This window comes from Hyla sarda, chromosome 1 (assembly GCF_029499605.1).
Source record: "Hyla sarda isolate aHylSar1 chromosome 1, aHylSar1.hap1, whole genome shotgun sequence".
NCBI lineage: Eukaryota > Metazoa > Chordata > Amphibia > Anura > Hylidae > Hyla > Hyla sarda.
This window is the reverse complement of record NC_079189.1, coordinates 451876416-451902169: the sequence shown is the minus strand read 5'-3', so window position 1 is coordinate 451902169 and position 25754 is coordinate 451876416.

Genomic DNA, 25754 nt, shown 5'->3' with positions numbered 1-25754 from the left:
CCGCTCTCTAGGGCGCGCGCGCGCCAGCTCCCTGAGACTTAAAGGGCCAGTGCACCAATGATTGGTGCCTGGCCCAATTAGCTTAATTGGTTCCCATCTGTTTCCTGGCTATATCTAGTCTCCTCCCTTGCACTTCCTTGCCGGATCTTGTTGCCTTAGTGCCAGTGAAAGCGTTCTTTGTGTGTTTATACCCTGTGTACCAGAACTATTGCTATCTCCCCTGACTACGAACCTTGCCGCCTGCCCCCGACCTTCTGCTACGTCCGACTTTGCTTCTGCCTACTCCCTTGTACCTCGCCTATCTTCAGCAGCCAGAGAGGTGCCGTTGCTAGTGGATACGACCTGGTCACTACCGCCGCAGCAAGACCATCCCGCTTTGCGGCGGGCTCTGGTGAAAACCAGTAGTGTCTTAGAACCGGTCCACTAGCACGGTCCTCGCCATCCCTCTCTGGCACAGAGGATCCACCTCCTGCCAGCCGGCATCGTGACAAGAAGGAATTTACAAATCTGTTTAAACTTCTGGAGCCAGTTGATATTTCCCTTTAAAGAGATTGAAAAAGCTATATCTAATTTTACACCCCCCCCCCCCCTTATTCACTGGAAGAATTTAGGAGTAGTAGTTTTTAGAAAAACAATAAAAAAAAATAAAAAAACACCTAAATCTTAGGTAATGCCGTTAATCTTCCCATAGACATTACAATAATAGTAAAAATAAAAAAGTGGTATACTACGGTTCCGGATCCGGTTCCCATATGTAAGAAACATGATGTGAATGCAGCCTAAGATATTACCGTATATACTCGAGTATAAGCCGACCCGAATATAAGCCGAGGCCCCTAATTTCACCCCAAAATCCCAGGAAAAGTTATTGACTCGAGTATAAGCCTAGGGTGGGAAATACATCATCCCCCCTGTCATCATCCAGAACCCTCATCATCATCCCCTGTCATCATTCCCCCTTCATCATCACCGCCTGTCATCATCCCCTTGTCATCATCCCACACCCCCCTTCATCATCCCCTTGTCATCATCCCACACACCCCTTCATCATCCCCTTGTCATCATCCCACACACACCCCCCCTTCATCATCCCCTTGTCATCATCCCCTCCCCCCTTCATCATCCCCTTGTCATCATCCCACACACCCCCTTCATCATCCCCTTGTCATCATCCCACACCCCCCCTTCATCATCCCCTTGTCATCATCCCCACCCCCTTCATCATCCCCTTGTCATCATCCCACACACCCCCTTCATCATCCCCCTGTTATCATCCCACCCCCCCTTCATCATCCCCTTGTCATCATCCCACACCCCCCTTCATCATCCCCTTGTCATCATCCCACACCCCCCTTCATCATCCCCTTGTCATCATCCCACACCCCCCCTTCATCATCCCTTTGTCATCATCCCACAAACCCCCTTCATCATCCCCCTGTCATCATCACCACATGTCATCAGCCCCCCCCCACCTTCATCACCACATGTCATCAGCCCCCCACCTTCATCATCACCACATGTCATCAGCCCCCCCACCTTCATTATCACCACATGTCATCAGCCCCCCCCACCTTCATCATCACCACATGTCATCAGCCCCCCCCTCCTTCATCATCACCACTTCTCAATGTCTGATACAGTGGTCTTCAACCTGCGGACCTCCAGATGTTTCAAAACTTCAACCCCCAGCAAGCCCGGGCAGCCATCGGCTGTCCGGGCTTGCTGGGAGTTGCAGTTTTGAAACCTCTGGAGGTCCGCAGGTTGAAGACCACTGCGGCCTTCGACATCATCCAGCCCCCCCCCCCCCTCACCCCCTTTAGTTCTGTACTCACCTCCGCTCGGCGGGACGTTAGGGTGCGCTGGTCCGGTGCTGCAGGACTGTCCGGTGGGGAGGTCGTCCGGTGGGATAGTGGTTCCGGGCTGCCATCTTCACCGGGGGGCCTCTTCTCTGCGCTTCGGGCCTGGAATAGAGGCGTTGCCATACCGACGACACAGAGGGACGTTGGTAATGAACGTCCCTGTGCGTCATCGTCAAGGCAATGTCACTATTCCGGGGCCGGGCCCGAAGCGCGGAGAAGAGGCCCCCCCGGTGAAGATGGCAGCCCGGAACCACTATCCCACCGGACGACCTCCCCACCGGACAGTCCTGCAGCACCGGACCAGCGCATTCTAACGTCCCGCCGAGCGGAGGTGAGTACAAAACTAAAGGGGGTGAGGGGGGGGGGGGTGATGTCGAAGGCCGCAGTGGTCTTCAAACTGCGGACCTACAGAGGTTTCAAAACTACAACTCCCAGCAGGCCCGGACAGCCGATGGCCGTAACTTGGCATTGGTGTCTTCATTGCCTCCGTGCCTAGTCCAGGACCAGCGGTATTACCTTCGGATGGTTAAGGCTAAACCACACCCTGGTGTCATGACAAGAAGGGGTTAATAACATCTGCCCCTTGGGTTGTAACAGCTATCCTGCATTGCACCCCGCAGACACCACATATGTAAAAAAAAAAATGTATCTGTTTATTGGTAGCTGGTGACAAGGATATTCTGGCCCTTCAAAAATCAGAAAAAAAATCATGGAGTTTTTCAAGACAGAGATGTGCATTACCTCCTTTGCAAAAAAGTCTTCAGGGCACACTGTTGACAATTTTTTTTAGGGTACACTGTTGACAGCTTTTTCATGTTGATCGCTGATACTCCAGCAAGCACGTGCTTGTTTCTATGCTTCACTTCTGCCCCACTAAAATTTCCAGTGTACATTGGCTATGGTTCCCACAGACCCTAGCACTGACATCTCAGTCCCCTTCAGATATGCCCACTGCACCTCTCTAGCTGTTCTAAAGCTTGCCCACTCTGTGCACCATCTTGATACTTTCAGCCATTATCCTGCTTGATCACCACCTTCTACATCCAGAGAGCTTGCACTCCGACTTCTGTGATCTACTCAATTTTCCCTACTGCTGTGACTGGATGATGGGGCTGCCACAAGGACCAGGCGGCAGTGCTATACATTTATGACACATGTCATTTAGGGGTCAAACCCAATTGTGGTTCAATGCTCCATTTTTTATTGACATCCTAGATTTTTCCTAACGCGTGTACCAAATTTGCAAATGTGGTGAAAAAAACCCAGTTAGATAAAATTTTAATAGGGGAAAAAACTACAACAATAGTACAAATATTGTTTAAATGTCCTTTGTGCATATTTTGTTTAAGCTAAATCCACAACACTACACATTTATTGTGGAATTTGACTTTTCCACTCAACTCAATCGGGAAAATCTGAAGAGTGTGATTTTTTCTGATCTCATCCGCTTCACTGCTACTGTAGATATACGTGTCAATAGAAGGATTGGGGATGGCACTACCAGTCACTGGACAGGTAGGGGTTAACTTGTGGGCTGGATAGGTATCACAACATAGCAGGTATAGCTATAGAACACACCGCACTCACCGCACTAGACCAGGGTCCACCTGCATGCCCATATAGGAGCTTTGAGTCCTCTGTTGAACGGTGAGTGCAGTTGTGTTCTAAACTTTGCTGCATATTACAACTACTATAGATATTCTGCATGGAAATTCTGCATTTTAGCCACATGGGTCCTTTGCTACAATTTTGTCTCAAACATGGTAAAAAAACACATAGTTTGACTGCACCCTGTTAATATGCCGGAAGACAGCAGTAGTGTAATGGCCTGGAAAACAGATGGTTTTCTAAGTATGCCTTATTTACAGAATGTTTGCAAATGTGAATCCAAAGCAGTAAAGGCTTTGACGTTCAGATTCCTTATTTAACATTTCTAACACTACAAAGGTAAAGGAACCTGTGATTTTAAGCAGTGGGAGTGTGCAGAAGGGACCTGGGGAGTTTACTTCATTTACATACCAAAAGTGCTCTCTTCTTATAACAAGCGCTTTCTCTTTGAAATGCAGAATCACTTTTGTCATTGGTTAAGCAAGCAATGCTCCCTGATCAGTAGTGAAGATAAGTCCAGTCAAACAGCCTGCAAGGTTAAATCGTACAAAGTGCTTTACCCACAGAGTTCACTATACATTCAGTCATAAAGGAGGGGGTAATACAAGTTCATCTCCGAACTGGACTAACATGTTGTTACTTTCACTATATATGCCATTGTTTTGTATTCCACTACACCTTCCATAGGAAGCAAAGCCAGTACCTGTGGTAATTTCTATCATACTTTGTATGAAGCTGACCATGAACATGTCATTGGTCATTATATTGGGTTACACAAGACAGCCGACACTACTAGAAAATTGCTCCAATCACTGCAAATATAGTCTATAACCATTGGTGTACTTGTGGTTTCTAATACAATAATTGACTACTGTGTATGTTAATATAGATACATTTCAATAATGTGTCCACGGACAACTGACCTCCCTAGATATGCCTAGGGCGAGCAACTAATAAAATATATTGCAAAATGTATTCTGCATGGCACTAGTACATATGAAAATGTGTTTTATAATTGCAATCCCCAAATTTTTTATCTGTCTTCTCTCGTCATATTGTTTACAAATGTCATTACAAGTATTAGCATCTAATAAACAAACACAAGAAATACTTGCCAACTATTGAAACCTAAATCATGGGACATTATTAAAGGCCTTAGGCTATGTTATTATATCACATAAACATTACAGGTTTGAATAATGAGTCTTAAAAAAATGTATATGGATTTCACTCAATGTATGAAATCTGTGAATATTTACAACATTTTAGCAACTGGATAGGGGATAAGATGTCTGATTGCAGGGGTCCCAGCTTGGGATCTCTGTGCAGCACCTGGCTTTTGTTTAGAATGCTGGGTGGCGGCGGTGGGGGTCGTGTCATCACGGCCACACCCCCTGCGACATCATGCCATGCCCCTCAATGCACGTCTATGGGAGGGGGTGTGATGTCACAAGGGGCGTGGCAATGATTTCACAACCCTTGCCACTCGCTCCAAGTGTTCGGAACAAAATGTTCCAAACGCTGGGGCAGTGGAGTACCCCTATAAATATCAATGAAACTATTTTTGAAATAGTAATACAGCAAGATAGGTAAAATACAGCAATATAAGGTAAACTCCTCAATACAGGTCAACTGTCTAATCCAGGAAGAAGTACAGTGCTGCCTGCAAAAAATCTAAATAGACAAATCACCAAGTCCAGATAGCATTCACCCTCGTGTTCTAAAGGAATTAAGTAATATAATCGACAGACTCTACAGGACTCTATAAACAGGACTCTATAGTGAAAGGGTCTGTTCCTCAGGACTGGCACATGGCAAATGTGGTGCCAATATTTAAAAAGGGGTCAAAAAGCTAGTTAGTTTAACCTCCGTTTTATGTAAATTGTTTGAGGGTTTTCTGAGGGATGCTATTTTGGAGTATCTTTATAAAAATAAATGTATGACCCCATATCAGCATGGCTTTATAAGGGATCAGTCAAACTAACCTGATCAGCTTTTATGAGGAGGTGAGCTCCAGACTGGACCAGTGGGAATCACTGGATGTCATATATCTTGATTTTTCCAAAGCATTTGATATGGTGCCACATAAAATGTTAGTGTATAAAATGAGAAGGATTTGGCTGGGGGAGAATGTGTGTAAGTTGTTAAGTAACTGGCTTTGTGATTGGAAACAGAGGTTGGTTATTAATGGTACTTATTCTGATTGGGTGACTGTTACTAGTGGGGTACCACAGGGGTCAGTCTTGGGTCCTATTCTATTTAATATACTCATTAATGACCTTGTAGTGGGGTTGAATAGTAAAGTAGCAATCTTTTCAGATGATGCTAAACTCAACACAATAGAGGACAGTGCACTGTTACAAATGTATCTAGATAGGTTGGAGGTTTGGGCTGGGAAGTGGCAGATGACACTGATAAATGACACTGATAAATGTAAGGTAATGTACATGGGGAAGAAAAATCCAGGCTGGGATTATGTATTAAATGGGAGAACACTTGATAAAGGCTACTGCTGCCAAAACATTGCATTTGATATGGGGACAATAAAGTAATCCAGTTTCTCAAGATCCTTAACCTGGCTGTTGCTGTGATTTCGGGACATTGACTACATTGATCCTGGGTTGGCTACCTGGGTATTCACGGGCACAGATGTAGACCTCCGGTGCTGTCTCAAACTCTCTCGGAGAGAGGGAGAGAGCATACAGAGCAATATCATGTTATTGTTTTTTCAAAACTAGCCACCTTGAGCTACTTATCCCGGAATATGTTAAGCCAAAAAGAAAGGTAAGAAAGGACTTATCAGTATCCTTTTCTATTTTTTCACCCATGTCAATATACAATGGTATCCATTGTTTTCTTTCAACTGTACTGTACGGAATTATTTAGTCGACTATTGCATCCAGTTAAAAAAAAAATGTATACTATACACTCATGGGAGTCTATAGGAACATACTGAAGATAAGAAAAGATTCATCTAAAAACTTAGCTATTGCAGGAACAATTCACATGACTCTTGTTTTCGACCATTAATATTCTTCCACATGGAGACAATGACAATTCAAGTAAGAGGTTCCTGACAGCAGAAAGAAGCTAGAAAAAAATGAAAACCTTTAGTATAATTTTTTATTTATAGTATACAATGTTATAAAGACTGGATGTAATATCTTCTGGTGAAGGCTGATGGATTGAGTTGTCTTCTCTCAGGTCTAACAGAGAGCTGTAAAAATCTCTAAACAAGTTTTCTATATTAAAGTAATGTATTATCTTTGACTTTTTAGAATCATACAAGAAGGGGATTCTAAGCTTTCTAAGTTAAAGGGGTTATCCACCATAAGGTGGTTTTAGTACGTACCTGCCAGACAGTAATGGACATGCTTAGGAAGGATCTGTGCTTGTCTTGGGTCTAAATGGCTATGTTTTGAGATTACCATAACGCTGTGGCTAGCTTTTTGTCAACTGGGTATTTCCTGTTGGAGTTTGTTTTCTCAAACTACACATCCCATAGTTTCTTGTTGGTAAGTGTGAGGTCACTTTCCTCCCTCCCACAAAGACTGCCGGTTTTAAAGGGGTCGTCAAGCAGCTTGGGGTGGGGGTGGGGGGGTGAGGAGTTCAAAATTATGCTTATTGTGTATAACAAAACAAACCTTTACTCACCTCCAGTGCTCCAGCGATGCATCTGATGTCCTGCTCCAGTCCCTGCAGTGAACATCTTAGCTGCACCCAGGCTAAGTGTGTCATACTGCAGCTCATACTGCGGTGGGACATCGCTGTCCCAGGTGCAACTCAGAAAGAACTGGTGGTAAATAAAGGTTTATTATGTTATAATCCACACAGTGGGCATACTTAAACAAATCTCAACTGCTTGATAACTGCTTGATAACCCCTATAAATTATTATCATTTTTTCTTATTAATGTCTTTTATTTATTAGGGAAGCAGTTGCTTCATTAAAAGCCCAAATTCCCCCCCCCCCCCCATCTAGGCTTTGTGGCCATTCCACTTTGTTATGAAATATGTTGAATACCATAAACAGTATTCTGATAAACATTTATACCCTCATACCCCTAAAAATGGACAGAAGTAGTTTCACCTAATGCTACCTGGTCCAGTGAGTATTGGAAAACCTCAAGGAGGTAGAATTGGAAATATATTACCATATCACTTTTAAATCTCTTAAGGTAAACCGAGGGGGAACATGCTGTTAACCATGTAACATGCAGCCAGTTTTAATTCCTCTAAGGGCAGAGGATCCTCTAAAGAGACTTTGGGAAGGTCAAGAGAAACAAGGAATTGGAAAAGTTCAGCATCCTCTCAATAAGTTCAAATAATGTAAACGGAAAAATAAGACTGTTCCTTTACCCAAAGAATAGACTGTGTATCCACGAGTAAGCACCTCTCTTCATTTCTCAAAGAAGTCTTATAAGACACTCCCTTCTGTGCTTTAGATACCACGGAAAGCATGTGGCCAGCCTTCACACCCTCCTTAAATAACTTATTTTTAATCAACATTTGTTCCCTATGGGAAACTGCTAAGATATATTGATTAAGAGCAACCTAATATGAGGTTCAGCCTTTCAGTCAGAACAATATAGCCACATCACATATAGAGCCTTATCAATTGCCCGATTGCATGACTTTTTACAATCAATTGATTTAATAATTGATTATGCAAAAAAAAAAAAAAAAAAGGACTTACCGTATATACTCGAGTATAAGCCGAGTTTTTCAGCACAGTACAGCCAATATCCCAAGGAGGTGACCAGTGACACAGGGGGACCTCAAAGGCCTGCGGGGACTTGTAGTATGTAGAGACACTCTAGTGCAGGCCACAGTGACTATATAGAAGACTTGACTTAACTGACTTGACAATTGACATGAAGATGACTTTGAGCTTACTTGAGCGAACTTGTGACTGCAGACTTTAGGCTTGAGGCCTCGTATCCTTTGGACACACTCTAAGATGACTGCACTGGACCTCAGCAGGAATAGCAATGAGCTAAGAGAGAGATTGCAGCCCCTCCCCTGGTTTTATAGGGGGGCTGTGCAAGGAGCCCATAGGTCACTTGGGGGGGGGGGGGGGGGGGTCACCTGGTCACTAGTGCCTCCTGGGTAACAATCACATGGTAACAGCTATTATAGAAACAGTACATTTTATTATATAACTTATGTACATAGAGGATAACACATAAAGGGGCCCTGGGGACATGGAGAGACTCTGCCTGACAGGGCAGGAGAGGTAGGGGGACACACCATCCAGCACTGGCCCACCACACACAGGAATGCTGCGGTAAATGTGTTTTTGGATCTTCTTTAAGGTTGTCCATTGGCCTTATTACCTGCCTGCCCTCAGTTCACCTGTGCATTAAACCTCCATCTTTGAAAGTGCTGCTTTTGTCTTGTTGGTATCTATCTATCATCTATCTATCTATCTATCTATCTATCTATCGATATATCATCTATCTATGTAGATAAGAACATTAATAGAAAGGTTCTACAATTTTACTTGTATTTTCATTTTCTGTTATTTTAAATGCAGTCTGTCTGATACTTTATTCACTGCTGTTTACAGGCCGAGTGGACCAGGAAATGTAGCTGCAGCCATAATTGGATTTGATGGTATTTTCTTCTTGCTGTATATCCTCTGTCTTTGATGTCTGTGCCTGTGTGCTTCCAGTTCCTTCTCAGTGTGACGGTTCCGTTCCTTTGTCACCATGGCTCTTCTTCTGCTGCCCCCTTTCAAGCTGCATCCAGGAGGAAGCAGGAGGCCTAGAAACTGCCTGAATTTTCAGGAGTTTTCCTGAAGTTCAGAGGGAGCTGGCAACTGTGGCTTAAATGTAATCATGTTTTTTCCAGTGTTTATCTGACAGAAATCACACATCAGTGGTGAGAGATGAAAGGTTTCAATGTCACTAGAACTCACCAGGAGCTGCGAAGATTAGTCTAATCAAATCCAATGTCGCTGAAACATTTGGAATTGGAAATAGTAAAATGGACTCTTTAATCTCTGATTTCACCATCAGACACGATGACCCCCAGGCGCACACAAATTTTAGAAGCGGACTCTCTCTTTTTGTAGCCAAGTTCACAGTGATAGAATAGGGAAGAATATAAAAGCTGAACCATTTCATGTTCCACCCATGAATTTATGAAAGTCACATATCTGCAGAACTGATACAGAAACGGAATACCTCCAGTTGAACAGCCATATCTCACTTTAATGATCAAATCTTAGAATTATATGAACTATGTAAACAGTGTACAGTGCTACAGAATCTGTGTGTGCTATATAAATAAAAAATTATTACTATTTATAGCATTCTGTATGCTGTAAATTGAGTTATTAAATAGTTTGCTACACTAAATTAATTCTAGTGGAAATGCGACCACAAGGATGTTAATTTCCTCATGTAGTTCTTATTATTGTTTATCCAGCCTAAAAGCAACAATATTGAAAAGAAACTGCTGACTAAGTAACTGTATAACACTATTTTCTCCATAGTAAATTCTAAAGTCTTTTAAAAATGAAGCTTTACTTTCTGAAGAACAACAAAAGGTTTACAATCTGTAAAACTCCTTCAAGAATGTAATGTCAGTGCAAACAAATTAGCCAATAGCTTTCTGCACTAAGAAATAGTCACTAGTCAGGGAGCCTGCACTATACATTGGCACACCCATGAAATCCAACTGTTACTAGCGTTACTAGTATATCCTCAGAAATACTGTAGTTTTATACAGAATGCTGAGCATGCAGTGAACATGTGCATTATGAATATTAAAGGAGCTATCAGTCTCAATTTAAGGGTCTAAATGGGTTATCTCAAGAATAAGTAATGTGTATCTGGTCAATGGGGGTCTGACCACTGGTATCTTCACCTTTTATGAAAGCATAGGTCCCCTGTCCCCAAAGTGAATGGAGCAGTAGCGTACATGCTTGACCACCACTCTATTCACTTGCAAAGAGACTGCTTAAGATAAGCCATTGTTCCCTGATTAGTGGATGTCCCAGCAGTAAAGTCCCTTTCAATCAGATGCATATTACCAACCCTGTAGATAGCTTATATGTTATAATTTTGGGTTAACCCCTTTAAAGCCAGATCATTTTAGCAGCATTGCAACTTTCTGCTTTCTCCATCTCCAGGAAATCTCTGTGATGTCATTATTGACATCATGAGTGCTGTGATTTTGGGCTTTTTGTCTGTCACAGTGCAGTATCAGGCTGTAGGCATGCCTGTCCAATAGGCACAACAGGCCGTGACAGGTCAGGATTCAGTAGACGGTAAGGAGAATGAGTAGGCCCTTTAGGAAGGATATCCCATGCACACTTAAGATTCCTTCACTGTATTTGCAGCTACCACTTCTGCAGGAAGGCTATTCCATGCATCCACTACTCTCTCAGTAAAGCAAAACTTCCTTTTTTTATCCTTAATTTGAATATAAAACAGAAATAACACACAAATCCAGGCATAGCAATGCCCACCCCAACAGAACATCAATATACAATGCAAGGCAAACACGGTATAAAGGGGTGGGAGATGAGGAGAGCAGAGAAAAAAAGGGGGGGGGAGAGGGAGAGAAAAGCAAAACCAGTAGTACACCATTTGTAGTATGCATAGGTCAACTGAGTATATAGATACTTTGGCAATATGAGCACTTAACTGCAGACATCTTAAAAAAAAGGAAACAAAACCATAAAGACATATGAAAATTCCATTATCCAGAATAATAGACAGTGGGGTTCAGCCAGACTTACTAAATCTAGAATGCAACCATTTGTCCAAACATTGAAGGAAATTAAGTTCTTTCCCTGTGCGGGCTGCCACAAATCTCTCCATAGAGCAGGAAAAGTCAACTTTAGCCACTAGGTGCGAGACGTCCGAGACGTCCTCAGTTTTCCACAAGGCAGCAATGATGGTACATGCAGAGGTAAGCACATGAAAGGTGATAGTGCGAGAGTCCTCGGGGAAATCCTGAAGGTGAAGGGAGATCAATGCCATGCCTGGGTCTTGTTGTACCGGAAAGTGAAAAGTCTGCAATAGGATTTCAAACACATTATGCCAAAATGGAACAAGTTTTGGGCAAGTCCACCAGACATGGAAAAAGTCCCCAATTGAGTGCCACATTTCCAACACATTGGGTCGGCAGTAGAATATATGTGAGATAAGCGATCAGGGGTATAATACCATCTGTACAATACTTTCCGTGGAGACTCCACATGGTTAGAACATTTAGAAAGCTGAAAGGGTAAAGAATATACAAATTACCATTGTTCCTCACTACTAGGGACGCTCAAGTCCCTTTCCCAGGATTATTTAAAGGGAAACGTTTCAGGAACTGATAGACGTTGTAAGGAGCGGTAGGCCACTGAGACCCCTCCCCTAGTGCCCGCGTATTTGTTAAAGTACGTGGTGTAGAGTATGTCTCCCTCGTCATCAGGCCAGGTGTGATAGCATGGAAAAGGACGTAACTGGAGATACCTATAGAAGTCTCGCGCAGGTACTGAAAACTTAGCCATGATGGTGTCAAAATGTAAGAGAGTTCCTTGGCTGCAAATGTCCCCCAGACTGGATATACCCCTTTCAGACCATTCAGTAAAAGACACATGAGGAAGAAGGAGAGCAAAGACAGAAAGCGGAGTAGAGGCAAAGGTAATCAGGGATAGAAGACATGAAGAAAAGGCAAAAAGCCAGATGTCAAGATTAGCAGAAATAGTAGGACTCAGAGTAGAAATAGCAGTTTTAGTAATTGCTACTTTCCAGAGTAGTTGGTGCATAGAGGGTACCCCCGCTATATTGGCCTCCATGTGGATCCATCGGGCACTGATGGAGACCAACAAGGTGTGCTGCTCTGTAATAGTTATGAAAATCAGGAAAACCCAAACTGCCCAATTTGGTTGGGAGAAATAGTAGTTTAGCCAATACTCTTGCCCGTTTCCCCTGCCAAATAAAGCGCATAATCTGCGACTGAAGTAGTCTAATGGATACCAACGGAAATTTAACAGGTAAGTTACAGAACAAGTACAATATACAAGGCAGGAGAAACATTTTCACTACAGCTATGCGGCCCTGATGTTACTTTTAAACCTTTTCCCCTCTAATTTATAAACTATGTCCTCTTGTGGTAGTTTTTCTTCTCTTATATATGCTCTCCTCCTTTACTGTGTTGATTCCCTTTATGTATTTAAAAGTTTCTATCATATCCCCTCTGTCTCTTCTTTCTTCCAAGCTATGCATGTTAAAGCTACTCCGCCCCTAGATATCTTATCAATTACTGCAGTAATTTTTCCGCCACGGTGTCCCGTCACTGTATCACGTCCGTAATGAATTACGGGCATATACGGGTGCAAACGGGCAGTTACAAAACCCCATAGGCTGCAATGCGACTTAGTTACAGCCATCAGGGCTTTGTAACGGAACTATTTCATAGTGTGAAAGAGGCCTTACTTGTTACAGAATTTTACTATTTCTATTGAAGGTAAAAAAGCTGAAATTCTGCATAATTTTTTTCCTGTTTAATATAAGTGGCACTAATAACACATTATCTGTATTCAATGGGCCACTGTGATTCCAGCAATACCCCCAGTTTTTTTTTCACATTTGTACAGTAATAGCATATTTCATGGAAATAATAGTTAGATTTATTGCGGGATATTAGAAAAATGCCTGAAAATTGTAGGTCCCACCTATTTCCAGAACAGTGACTGAAAAATTTATAAAATAAAATGTAATTATGTTTATAAAAACAAAATACCAAACATGTTTTCCAAAAAAAGTTTTAATTAAACCAATATATTTTTCATTTTAGTATCTATAGAACAAAAGTAGCATGTTATTTATGCTGATGGGAAAATAGTGCAAAAATTTTACTGAAAAAACAAGCAAAAAAATACAAAAGTACATAATGATGGGATTGGCATTTTTCCATTCTCCAAAATAAAAAAATAAATAAATTAGTTATATTTAATGCAAAATAGCACCAAGGAAAAATGCAAGTTCTCATACAGTATATAAAAATAAATCATCAGTGGATGGTAAAATTAGGGTATTAATGATCACTTAGGTGATCAATTGTAAATAGTGGCGGCAGCATGAGGAGACCACATAGTGGCTGAATGACAGAGCCTGGAGTTTGCAGCAGCCTGAGGAGAACATATAGTAGCTGAATGACACAGCGTGGAGGTGGCGACAGAATGAGGAGAACATATAGTGCCTGAATGACACAGCGGGAGGTGGTGGCAGCATAAGGAGAACATATAGTGGCTGAATGACACAGCCTGGAGGTGGCGGAGGCATGAGCAGACCATTTAGTGGTTGAATGACACAGCATAGAGGTGGGGGCAGCATAAGGAGACCACATAGTGGCTGAATGACACAGCCTGGAGTTGGCTGCAGCATATAGTGACTGAATGACACAGCCTGGAGTTTGCTGCAGCATAAAGAGACCATATAGTGGCTGAAAGATCCAGCTTGGAGGTGGCGGCAGCATGAGGAGACCATATAGTGGCTGAAAGATCCAGATTGGAGGTGGTGGCAGCATGAGGAGACCATAAAGTGGCTTAATGATGCAGCCTGGAGTTGGCGGCAGCATGAGGAGAACATATGGTGGCAGAATGAGACAGCCTGGAGGTGGCATCAGCATGAGGAGACCATATAGTGCCTGAATGACACAGCGGGGAGTTGACGGCAGCATATAGCGGCTGAATGACACAGCCTGGAGTTCGCAGGAGCATGAGAAGACCATATAGTGCCTGAATGACACAGTGTGGAGTTGGCGGCAGCATATAGTGGCTGAATGACACAGCCTGGAGTTGGCGGCAGCATGAGGAGACCATATAGTGGCTGAATGACACAGCCTGGAGCTGGCGGAAGCATGAGAAGACCATATAGTGGCTTAATGACACAGCTTAGAGTTGGCGGCAGCATGAGGAGAACATATGGTGGCAGAGTGAGACAGCCTGGAGGTGGCATAAGCATGAGGAGAACATATGGTGGCAGAATGAGACAGCCTGGAGGTGGCAGCAGTATCAGGACTCCTGAAAGTGACCAGGTGGCAATACCAGTACCCAGTGAGGAAGGTGGGTGAAAAAAGGAGAACTTGGCATCAGATGTGTGGTGGCAGGTGGGTGGCAGGATCAGAATAGTCGCTGAGGCAAGTAGGCAGAAGAAAACAGTCACTTTTGTAAAATAGTTAGTGTGCACAAGTAAGTATTAAGGAAGGATATGCATTATGTAAAACTTAACTTTTAATAATTTGCATAGTATAAAATATATGAACCCCAATTTGTTTTTTTAATAAAACAAAGGAAAGGTGTGCAAAAAACCTCATGTGATACCTACACCATTGATGTGATGCAAAGACCTCTAAAAGGTGGAAGGGAACAACATATGGTCTATTGTAACAGGTGGGAGTAAAAACTCCCCTTGTAAGGCCCTCGCCCTATTAATTTCCTTCATGGCAAGTGTTACTCACCCTAAAATTCTCACCCACACAGGAAATTCTCTCTATTTCCACCTCTATTTCCACTTGTCGCAGCGCAGACAAGTTATTCTTCCCGTTGTCGGTCACCATGGTTCCCATTTCCAGTTTTTGTGGAGTAAGCCATGATTCAATTTCTTTATGAATGACTTTTAGCAGTTCCTCTCCTGAGTGACTCCGTTCGCCAAGGCAAACCATGTGAAGAACAGCGTCACACCGCCGTGCCCTGCACACATGGTATGCTGGAGGGGCACTGAGACTTGTCTGTGCAGTGGAGGCTGAGGAGATGGTGGAGGATGAGGAGGCGGAGTCACACACTGTCACAGAACCAACGGCCTAAGAGCATGGAGGCTGAAGCGACGTGACCTGTCCAAGTTGCTGTTGTGGCTGTGCAGGAACCACATTCACCCAGTAGGCCGTAAAGGACATGTCCCTGACCATAGTTACAGCTCCATACATCAGCGCTGCTATGCACTTTGGTACACACCGACAGGCTCAAGAACTGTCCCACCTTCTGTTCCACAAAATTGTGCAGGGCTGGTACTGCCTTCTTCGCAAAGAAATGAGGACTTGGGACTCTTCACCCACAGCTTCCACACCATGCAGTCACTCTCAGCTTCCATACCATACAGTCACTCACAACGTCCCTCACTGTGCAGCCACTCCTAGCTTCATACCGTATAGGCACTCTTAGCATTATACCGTCACAGTTCACGCACAGCGTTCTTGCCGTGCAGTCACTCGTAGCATTTACACCGTGCAGTCACTCATAGTTTTCACCATGCAGCCGCTCATAAGCGTCATACCAGCCAGTCGCTCACAGCTTCTTGCAGTCCGCTCACTCATAGCGTCTTACTGCGCAGTTACTCATATCATTGATATTGCACAGTCGCTCGGCACTCATACCATGCAGTCACCCCTACCATCTCATACTGTGCAATCTCCTCAGCGTTTACACCATGCAGCTACTCTCAGCACTCATACCATGCAGTCACTCTTAGACCGTTTCCACACGTAGCTTCACACGATACATATGCTCATGGCTTTCACACCACACACAACACGTATACGGTACATACACTCACAACATTCACTACTCTTACGTAATGTCAGTACTACACCGCTCGCCGCTTCATACTGCACTTACGCCCATGCATTTCACACCGCGTACAAACATTCAGAATTTCCTCCTGCACAACAGGCGCTCTTAGTGGCACACGCAGGGCATACAGTTACAGTGTTGTATAGAGCACACCCGTCATAGTGCTTCATGCAGTGGGTACAGCACTAGTGTTGCTCGCGAATATTCGCAATGCAAATTTTATTCGCGAATACGCAAATATTTGCAAATATAGCACTATATATTCGTAATTACGAATATTCGTTTTTTTTTTTTTTTTTTCACAGTACGCATGACAGTGATCACCCCTCTCTGCTTCCAGCTTGTGTGGTGTAAAGAAGGCTCTAATACTACTGTGTGAGACTGGCGTGCGAATTTTCGCATATGCGAAAATTATCATATGCAAAGTTTCGCATATGCGAATTTTCGGTTATGTTAATTTTTGTATGTGATAATTTTCGCATATGTTTATTTTCGCATACGCGAATTTGCGCATATGAGAAAATAAAACGAGAATATTACAAATATGCGAATTTAGCAAATTTGAATATGGCCTATGCCGCTCAACACTATACAGCACGTCATTTACAGTTCACTCAAGTTCAGGGTCACATGCAGCAAGTACAGTCACGTCATTTGCACAAATACACGCTCACAGTGTCACATACAGTGGGTACAGTCGGGGTATCGTGTACGGTATGTACGCTCTTGGTGTCACTTACAGTGAGTACAGTTGCTGTTGCATTCAATTCACACGCCCAGCCGCACATAGTGGGTACAGTTGTATCACACACAGTACACACGCTCACTCTGTTACATACAGGGAGTACAGTCACATTGTCGCATATAGCACACACGCTCATAATGTCATATGCTGCGAGTGCAGCTATAGTACTGTTACAGTTCATATGATAGTTCCATGCAGTGGGTACAGTTCCATTATTACACACAGTACATACGTGCATCACGCCACATACTGTGAGTACAGTCATAGTGCCAAACATTCACAATTACAGCACCGCATCGTGCCCATCATGGTCATATCGCACTCACATGTGCCGCGGCATCAATACATGTGCGCTTACGGGTTGCACTGAATGTACGCTCACAACTATCGTCGTGTCTATCTCCTCACTGTGTTGCCGCACTTTTGCTCATAGCTACTACTGTTCATACGCATAACCTTACTCGGCATACCATACTCACGCTCGTAACTTCTCACGGTACAGATATTCTCAGGTGGCACGGTACAGTCACATATAGCTACCCTGCACACGTCCGTACCGGCGGTTGGTCCCTGTAGTTGACATGCCACACTCACGTTACCATAGTAACTGCTCAGTCACAGTTAAGCATCCGCATCTTGCCATACGCTCACCAATTGCCTAACTTGTCCTAACTAGTGTTGAGCGGCAAAGGCCATATTCGAATTCGCGAATATTCGCGAATATATGGAAGAATATTCGTCAAATATTCGCGAATATTCACGTTTTATTTTCGCATATGCAAATATTCGCGTATGCGAACATTAAGATATATGAAAATTTGCATATATGAAAACCTGTGTAAGCAAAAATTCGCATATGCGAAAATTAGCAAATGCAAAGTTTTGCATATGCGAAAATTCGCACACCTGTCTCACACAGTAGTATTAGAGCCTTCTTTACACCACACAAGCTGGAAGCAGAGAGGGATGATCACTGTGATGTGTACTGTGAAAAAAATAAAAAATAAAAGAATATTCGTAATTATGAATATATAGTGCTATATTTGCGAATATTTGCGAATTCGCGAATATGCAATATTCGCGAATAAAATTCGTATTGCGAATATTCGCGAGCAACACTAGTCCTAACAGCTTACTTTATATTGTTGTTGCTGACACGTCATTCTGCACATTTCATACCACGACACAAGTGGTGTACACCCACTCCACCTGCCACGTCCTGCAGGGAGACCCGCTTCTCATTCCTTGTTACTGTCATGTCTTCTGAATACAACATCACGACACGTAGGTGGTTGTTTCATCATCATACCTGCCACGCCTGCAGGGGGCAGCACTGCGTGGTGGCTGCTACTGACCTTCTTCAGAGCTATGACACCATGAAACACGTATGGTGGGCGTAGCCCTCATGCCTACATGGGGGTTGCGCCGAGCAGCCGTGGTTATAGACTCCGTCAGATCACACACACATAAAAAAAAAATGATGGAAAACATGTACACTCTCACGCATGTACTTCACAACACGTACCCACTGTTCCATGTCACTTTCATCACTCTTGTTTGCTTACCACAGTTACTCGTTTCACACACCGACGCTGCTACTGACTAGTCTTCAGAGCCTCGCGCGTCCTCTCACCCACCAAGTTCCCAGGTCGGACTCGCTACAGTCAGGGTCCTGGTGAAGTCCGTTGTTCCTGACTCTGCTTCAGTGCAATATGACTCGACACACATAGGCAGTGGGTCAACCGTTTGGCTGACACGTCTTCAGTGGGGGCCCCTGCGTATGCTGTTCTGACTCTTCTTCAGCGCAACAGCATACACCTAGTCTCATTTCACGACACCATGCATACATCAGGCACTCAGCTGTCTTTCACTCCCGCATTTAAAAAAAATAAAAAATTAAGGGAAGTATGCACACTCTTATATATGTATGTCTCAACACATACCCGATGATCCATGTTACTTTCACCTCTTTGTTGCTTACCACAGTTACTCGCATCACACACTGACTCTGCTACTGACACGTCGTCAGAGCCTCGCGCGTCCTCTCACCCACCAAGTTCCTCAGGTTGGACTCGCTTCAGTCGGGGTCCTGGTGAAGTCTGTTGTTCCTGACTCTGCTTCAGTGCAACATGACTCGATACACTTAGGCAGTGGTTCAACCGTCTGGCTGACACGTCTTCAGTGGGGGCCCCTGCGTAGGCTGTTCTGACTCTTCTTCAGCGCAATAGCATACACTTAGTCTCATCTCGCGTCACCACGCATACATTATGTCAGGCACGCAGCTGCCATTCACTCCCGCATTACTGAAGAAAAAAAATTAAAAAATAAATATGAACCCAGGGGTTGCATACCATCTCCACCTGCCACGCCTGCAGGGAGATTCACGGCTTCGTCAATATTTCCCTAAACACAGGTCATAGAGTTACAATGTCACGACTCATAGGAGGTAATTTCACGCATTAATCTGTCTTGTCCGCGCATGTCAGCATCACATTAACAACTATCTCTTCCACAGACATGAGGGTTACTCAAAGACCTGTACGAGGTTCAAGTCAGACTGTCTTTCCAGGCACAGCAGTTATGCAGAGACCTGTCGCATCCACAGGCACGAGGGTATGCGAGACCTGTCAGGTTACAGGTACGACAGTCACATAGAGGCCTTCCACATCCACAGGCATGAGGGCATGCAAGACCTGTCAGAATCTGCAGGCTCGATAGTCATGGAGAGGTCGGTCATGTCTGCGGACACAGTGGTTCTGTTGATGCCTGTCTGCAGGCATGGTGGTCCTTAGGCTAATTTGTTACTGGTATCTGTCGAGTCTGCAGGCATGATCAGGACGAGGAGGCCCGTCGTTCGCTACTGGTCATTATTTCGGAGACTATATTCGGGACGGTATGTTGGCAGGTCAGGATATGGCTCACGGTACATTCCAGTCAACTCTTCATATCACTACAATAATGAAATTTTTGCCACTCTATAGCAGGGACAGGAGGACATGTGATGCCCGACAAGCTCTATCGGTTCCCCTTTCTGCATTTACCACAGTGAGCATGCCAATATGAACGAATCAGCTAGCACGAAGTCTGGCCCCGTTCCAGGGCTGGGCCGGACGCAGTAGGTGTCACCAACATATTCTCTCCGTGTCAGATACTGCCTCAGGTGGTCGCCAGCCGGCAGGCACAACTCTCTTGGTTCCTTGAGTCTAGCATGAACAGTTTAGGGGAAGATAGACATGACTAATTGTGGTGTTGGTTATTATGGTTAGGGATGTTGTTATCAACTCTACTTCTTGATTTTTGCCCTCTATAGGCGTGCCCTCATACGCGGTTATGGACACAACTCAACAGCTTCGCCAGTCATTTTATATATATAGGTACATAGGTTTGTATGTAAGGTGCAATCGCAAGTACGGAACAACGCAAGCTGCTTGGTAAGTCAATGTATGGTTTTGCATAGTTGTGTATTCAGCGCTTGCCACTACAAGCCCGAATGTAAGCCCTGAGCACAAGTAGGAAGCCTTTTTGGCTGAATTTGTGCGAGGGGGCGTGAATTCCCACGCCCCCCTGCACCTAGAGGCAGGGTCTTGCTGGAGGCACCACTATTAAATGCCCCCGCAACACACAGGCGGGGCGTACGTGGTTTACAGGCACCCTCCCAACCCTCCCTTATTCTTATCAATCCACCATAGGGTATGCCCTCTATAGGCGTGCCCTCATACGCGGTTATGGGCATAACTCAACTGCTTCACCAGTCATTTTATTTATATAGGTACATAGGTTTGTATGTAAGGTGCAATCGCAAGTACGGAACAACGCAAGCTGCTTGGTAAGTCAATGTATGGTTTTGCATAGTTGTGTATTCAGCGCTTGCCACTACAAGCCCGAATGTAAGCCCTGAGCACAAATGAAAAAAAGGAGAGGGGGTTCATGACCAAGGATTATAAATGAATAATATATACATATAAAGGTGCAAAAAATGTATATGCATATATATGTACAACACGCACAAAACATATAGTAAATATTAACTGGATACATTGGTAAGACTGATAAAAATGCCGATAAAAATCTTCCTCGAGAGAGTTGCATAAAGGGGCAATAAAAGTGAAATACCACAGAGGAATAAATATAGAGATATGCAAAAAAAAAAAAAAAATAAAATATATATATATATATATTTACAATACAGGAATATCGGTGCACTACTGTGGTAGATGTAAACAATACATTGGCTATCCCTCAACACTGATGTTAAAATTGAGACATTCGCCAGTGTATCCTTATATGAAGGACACACCAGAGCCCGCACACCAACGCCAAGGTTTCTCAAATTGGTGCGAGACCTAACGCTAATCCTACCTGTGCTTGATAAGCAAAACAGGGGCCAGTGGGCAATTACGGCAGCATTCGGTTGACTCACAACTTCCTCCCAGATACCCTCCAGCGTGACTGAGCACACATGCAATGGGAGGAGGGAGGCAAGCTGCAAGCCCCACCTGAGCTGGCTAATATGGGTGCCTGGCCTCACAGGTGCTACCTTAATGCTGCCTTGTAGATATTCAAGGCGCATTAATTTTGGAGTTTACACACCTCCAAATCTAAAATTTAAACAAACAACAAAAAACGTGGTCTCAAATGGCTGGAGGTGCTCAACCCTAAATGCGGTTGTGCATTTATACTGGGGGAGCAGATCCTGCCCTTGTAGTCCGTTGCTAAGGGCGATCCCCAGCATAAAAATGCATACAATGGAGGATGCCTGCAGCGGACTACAAGTGCCACAATAGAATCCTACACCAGATAAACGGTGTGGATGTGTAACAATTAGAATACAATACAGGAATATCGGTGCACTACTGTGGTAGATGTAAACAATACATTGGCTATCCCTCAACACTGATGTTAAAATTGAGACATTCGCCAGTGTATCCTTATATGAAGGACACACCAGAGCCCGCACACCAACGCCAAGGTTTCTCAAATTGGTGCGAGACCTAACGCTAATCCTACCTGTGCTTGATAAGCAAAACAGGGGCCAGTGGGCAATTACGGCAGCATTCGGTTGACTCACAACTTCCTCCCAGATACCCTCCAGCTTGACTGAGGACACATGCAATGGGAGGAGGGAGGCAAGCTGCAAGCCCCACCTGAGCTGGCTAATATGGGTGCCTGGCCTCACAGGTGCTACCTTAATGCTGCCTTGTAGATATTCAAGGCGCATTAATTTTGGAGTTTACACACCTCCAAATCTAAAATTTAAACAAACAACAAAAAACGTGGTCTCAAATGGCTGGAGGTGCTCAACCCCAAATGCGGTTGTGCATTTATACTGGGGGAGCAGATCCTGTCCTTGTAGTCCGTTGCTAAGGGCGATCCCCAGCATAAAAATGCATACAATGGAGGATGCCTGCAGCGGACTACAAGTGCCACAATAGAATCCTACACCAGATAAACGGTGTGGATGTGTAACAATTAGAATACAATACAGGAATATCGGTGCACTACTATGGTAGATGTAAACAATACATTGGCTATCCCTCAACACTGATGTTAAAATTGAGACATTCGCCAGTGTATCCTTATATGAAGGTCACACCAGAGCCCGCACACCAACGCCAAGGTTTCTCAAATTGGTGCGAGACCTAACGCTAATCCTACCTGTGCTTGATAAGCAAAACAGGGGCCAGTGGGCAATTACGGCAGCATTCGGTTGACTCACAACTTCCTCCCAGATACCCTCCAGCGTGACTGAGCACACATGCAATGGGAGGAGGGAGGCAAGCTGCAAGCCCCACCTGAGCTCGCTAATATGGGTGCCTGGCCTCACAGGTGCTACCTTACTACCTACTTTTTTTGTTGTTTGTTTATATATATATTTATATAAAAAATTCATATGAATATAAAATATATAAAACGGAATGAAAATGTACACACAACACAACAGAGAAAACAGGTCTGGGTTAAAAGTTATTGTAACACCCGCGCTCCGGACGGACACGCTGGCCGTGAGCGCTCTCTGCTTATGTTCCCGCTGCAGGCTGGGCTGGGATTCGCATTGTGGGACGCACACGAATGCGAATCCCAGCCCGTCACTCACCTCCCTCATCTTCCGCCTCTCCGTGTCCTCACAGCCCCGGCGCACACACTATTACATAGAAGTAATACTGCTAATGTTTTTTTTACTCCACAGAATATCTAGGCATCTCACACAGTATCATAATCAGGAATTTGGGTGCATACACCTTATCCCTATAGAAATGGTACCTAAAGATGATCCACAGAGATTCAACTCACTGCGAAAAAGAGAGAACCTATTGATTTATATAAACTCCAAACGCGGGTACCATTAGGACTTCAAAATGATTGAATGTAACTTTTAACCCAGACCTGTTTTCTCTGTTGTGTGTACATTTTCATTTTGTTTTATATATTTTAGATTTATATGAGTTTATTTTATTTATTTTTTATATATATATTTTTACATATCTCTATATTTATTCATCTGTGGTGTTTCAATTTTATTGCACTTTTTTGCAATTTTTTTGAGGAAGCTTTTTATCTGGAGTTTTATCAGTCTTACCAATCTATCCAGTTAATATCTTCTATATGTTTTGTGCGTTTTGTACATATATATATGTATATACATTTTTGCACCTTTGTATAAATATATATATATATATATATATATGTGTGTGAAGGCTAATTATTATTAGCCTGTGTTTGTGGGAGGGGCGTGGATTTCGCTATAAGAACCCGCGGCAGCTCCTGTGTCTGACGCCGCGGGTTCTTCACGTCATCGATGGTCAGCTGACTGTCGGGTCAGCTGACCGGAAGTTCGCTCCGAGTTGGCGTGGGTAAGTGGCTGAGACTGACTGAGGCATGCGGCGGCGCCCTCCTCGCTCCGGAGGTAAGCCGCAGCTTCGGGGGGACCTCAGTCAGTCCAGCCCTGGTGTTTATAATTTTCTGGGGGCTCGATTATTAGAGGTGTGGTTAAGCGGCCGGACTGAGCGGGGGTAGCGAATCCTGGCCTTCCTTTTGCTCTGAAGGTAAGTCAGAGCGCGGGGGTCCCCCCGTTCAGCCCGGCCCATTCTGCGGCCGGCTCGGGCCACGCTACATAGCGCAGTGTTTAGTAAATAGATAACTGCCAGCTCGAGCCACGCTACACTAACGCGGCATTAATATGGGTTAGTTGCCTGCTCGAGCCACGCTACACTAACGCGGCATTAATATGGGTTAGTTGCCTGCTCGAGCCACGCTACATAAACGCGGCATTTAATATGGGTTGTAGCCAGCTCGAGCCACGCTACATAAACGCGGCATTTAATATTGGTTAGTTGCCTGCTCGAGCCACGCTACATAAACGCAACATTTAATATCGGTTAGTTGCCTGCTCGAGCCACGCTACATAAACGCAACATTTAATATCGGTTAGTTGCCTGCTCGAGCCACGCTACATAAACGCAACATTTAATATGGGTTAGTTGCCTGCTCGAGCCACGCTACATAAACGCAACATTTAATATGGGTTAGTTGCCTGCTCGAGCCACGCTACATAAACGCGGCATTTAATATGGGTTAGTTGCCAGCTCGAGCCACGCTACACAAACGCGGCATTTAATATGGGTTAGTTGCCAGCTCGAGCCACGCTACATAAACGCAACATTCAATATCGGTTAGTTGCCAGCTCGAGCCACGCTACACAGACGCGGCATTTAATATGGGTTAGTTGCCAGCTCGAGCCACGCTACATAAACGCAACATTCAATATGGGATAGTTGCCAGCTCGAGCCACGCTACACAGACGCGGCATTTAATATGGGTTAGTTGCCAGCTCGAGCCACGCTACACAAACGCGGCATTTAATATGGATTAGTTGCCAGCTCGAGCCACGCTACATAAACACGGCATTTAATATGGGGTAGTTGCCAGCTCGAGCCACGCTACATAAACACGGCATTTAATATGGGGTAGTTGCCAGCTTGGGCCACGCTACATAGACGCGGCATTTAATATGGGATAGTTGCCAGCTCAGGCCACGCTGCACAAACGCGCCATTTAATATGGGGTAGTTGCCAGCCTGAGCCACGCTACATAAACACGGCATTCAATGTGGGGTAGTCACCAGCTCGGGCCATGCTATAATGTTTTGTTATATGACAGGGCCTGGGGCTGGATAGCCAGCTAGGGCTATGCCATTCACATATGGGCTGGTTCAGGCCACGTCACAATGTTGTGCTAGTAGCGTTCATGTAGTGCATACGCTTGTAGTATCTGCGTGGACGCTGGTAGTACTGTGCTCCGCTCTGTATGTTATAGTAGGGGTTAATTATATGTCAGCTCGCTCTCTGACTGCTCCGCTCTGCGCATTACTGTAAGGGGTTAATTATATGTCAGCTCGCTCTCTGACTGCTCCGCTCTGCGCATTACTGTAAGGGGTTAATTATATGTGCATTACTGTAAGGGGTTAATTATATGTCAGCTCGCTCTCTGACTGCTCCGCTCTGCGCATTACTGTAAGGGGTTAATTATATGTCAGCTCGCTCTCTGACTGCTCCGCTCTGCGCATTACTGTAAGGGGTTAATTATATGTCAGCTCGCTCTCTGACTGCTCCGCTCTGCGCATTACTGTAAGGGGTCAATTATATGTCAGCTCGCTCTCTGACTGCTCCGCTTTGCTCGTTACAGTAGGGGTTTATGGTATGTCAGCTCGCTCTCTGACTGCTCCGCTCTGCACATTACAGTAGGGGTTAAATATATGCCAGCACGCTCTCTTACTGCTCCGCTCTGTATGTTACAGTATGGGTTAATTATATGTCAGCTCGCTCTCTGACTGCTCCGCTCTGCGCATTACTGTAAGGGGTTAATTATATGTCAGCTCGCTCTCTGACTGCTCTGCTCTGCGCATTTCTGTAAGGGGTTAATTATATGTCAGCTCGCTCTCTGACTGCTCCGCTTTGCACGTTACAGTAGGG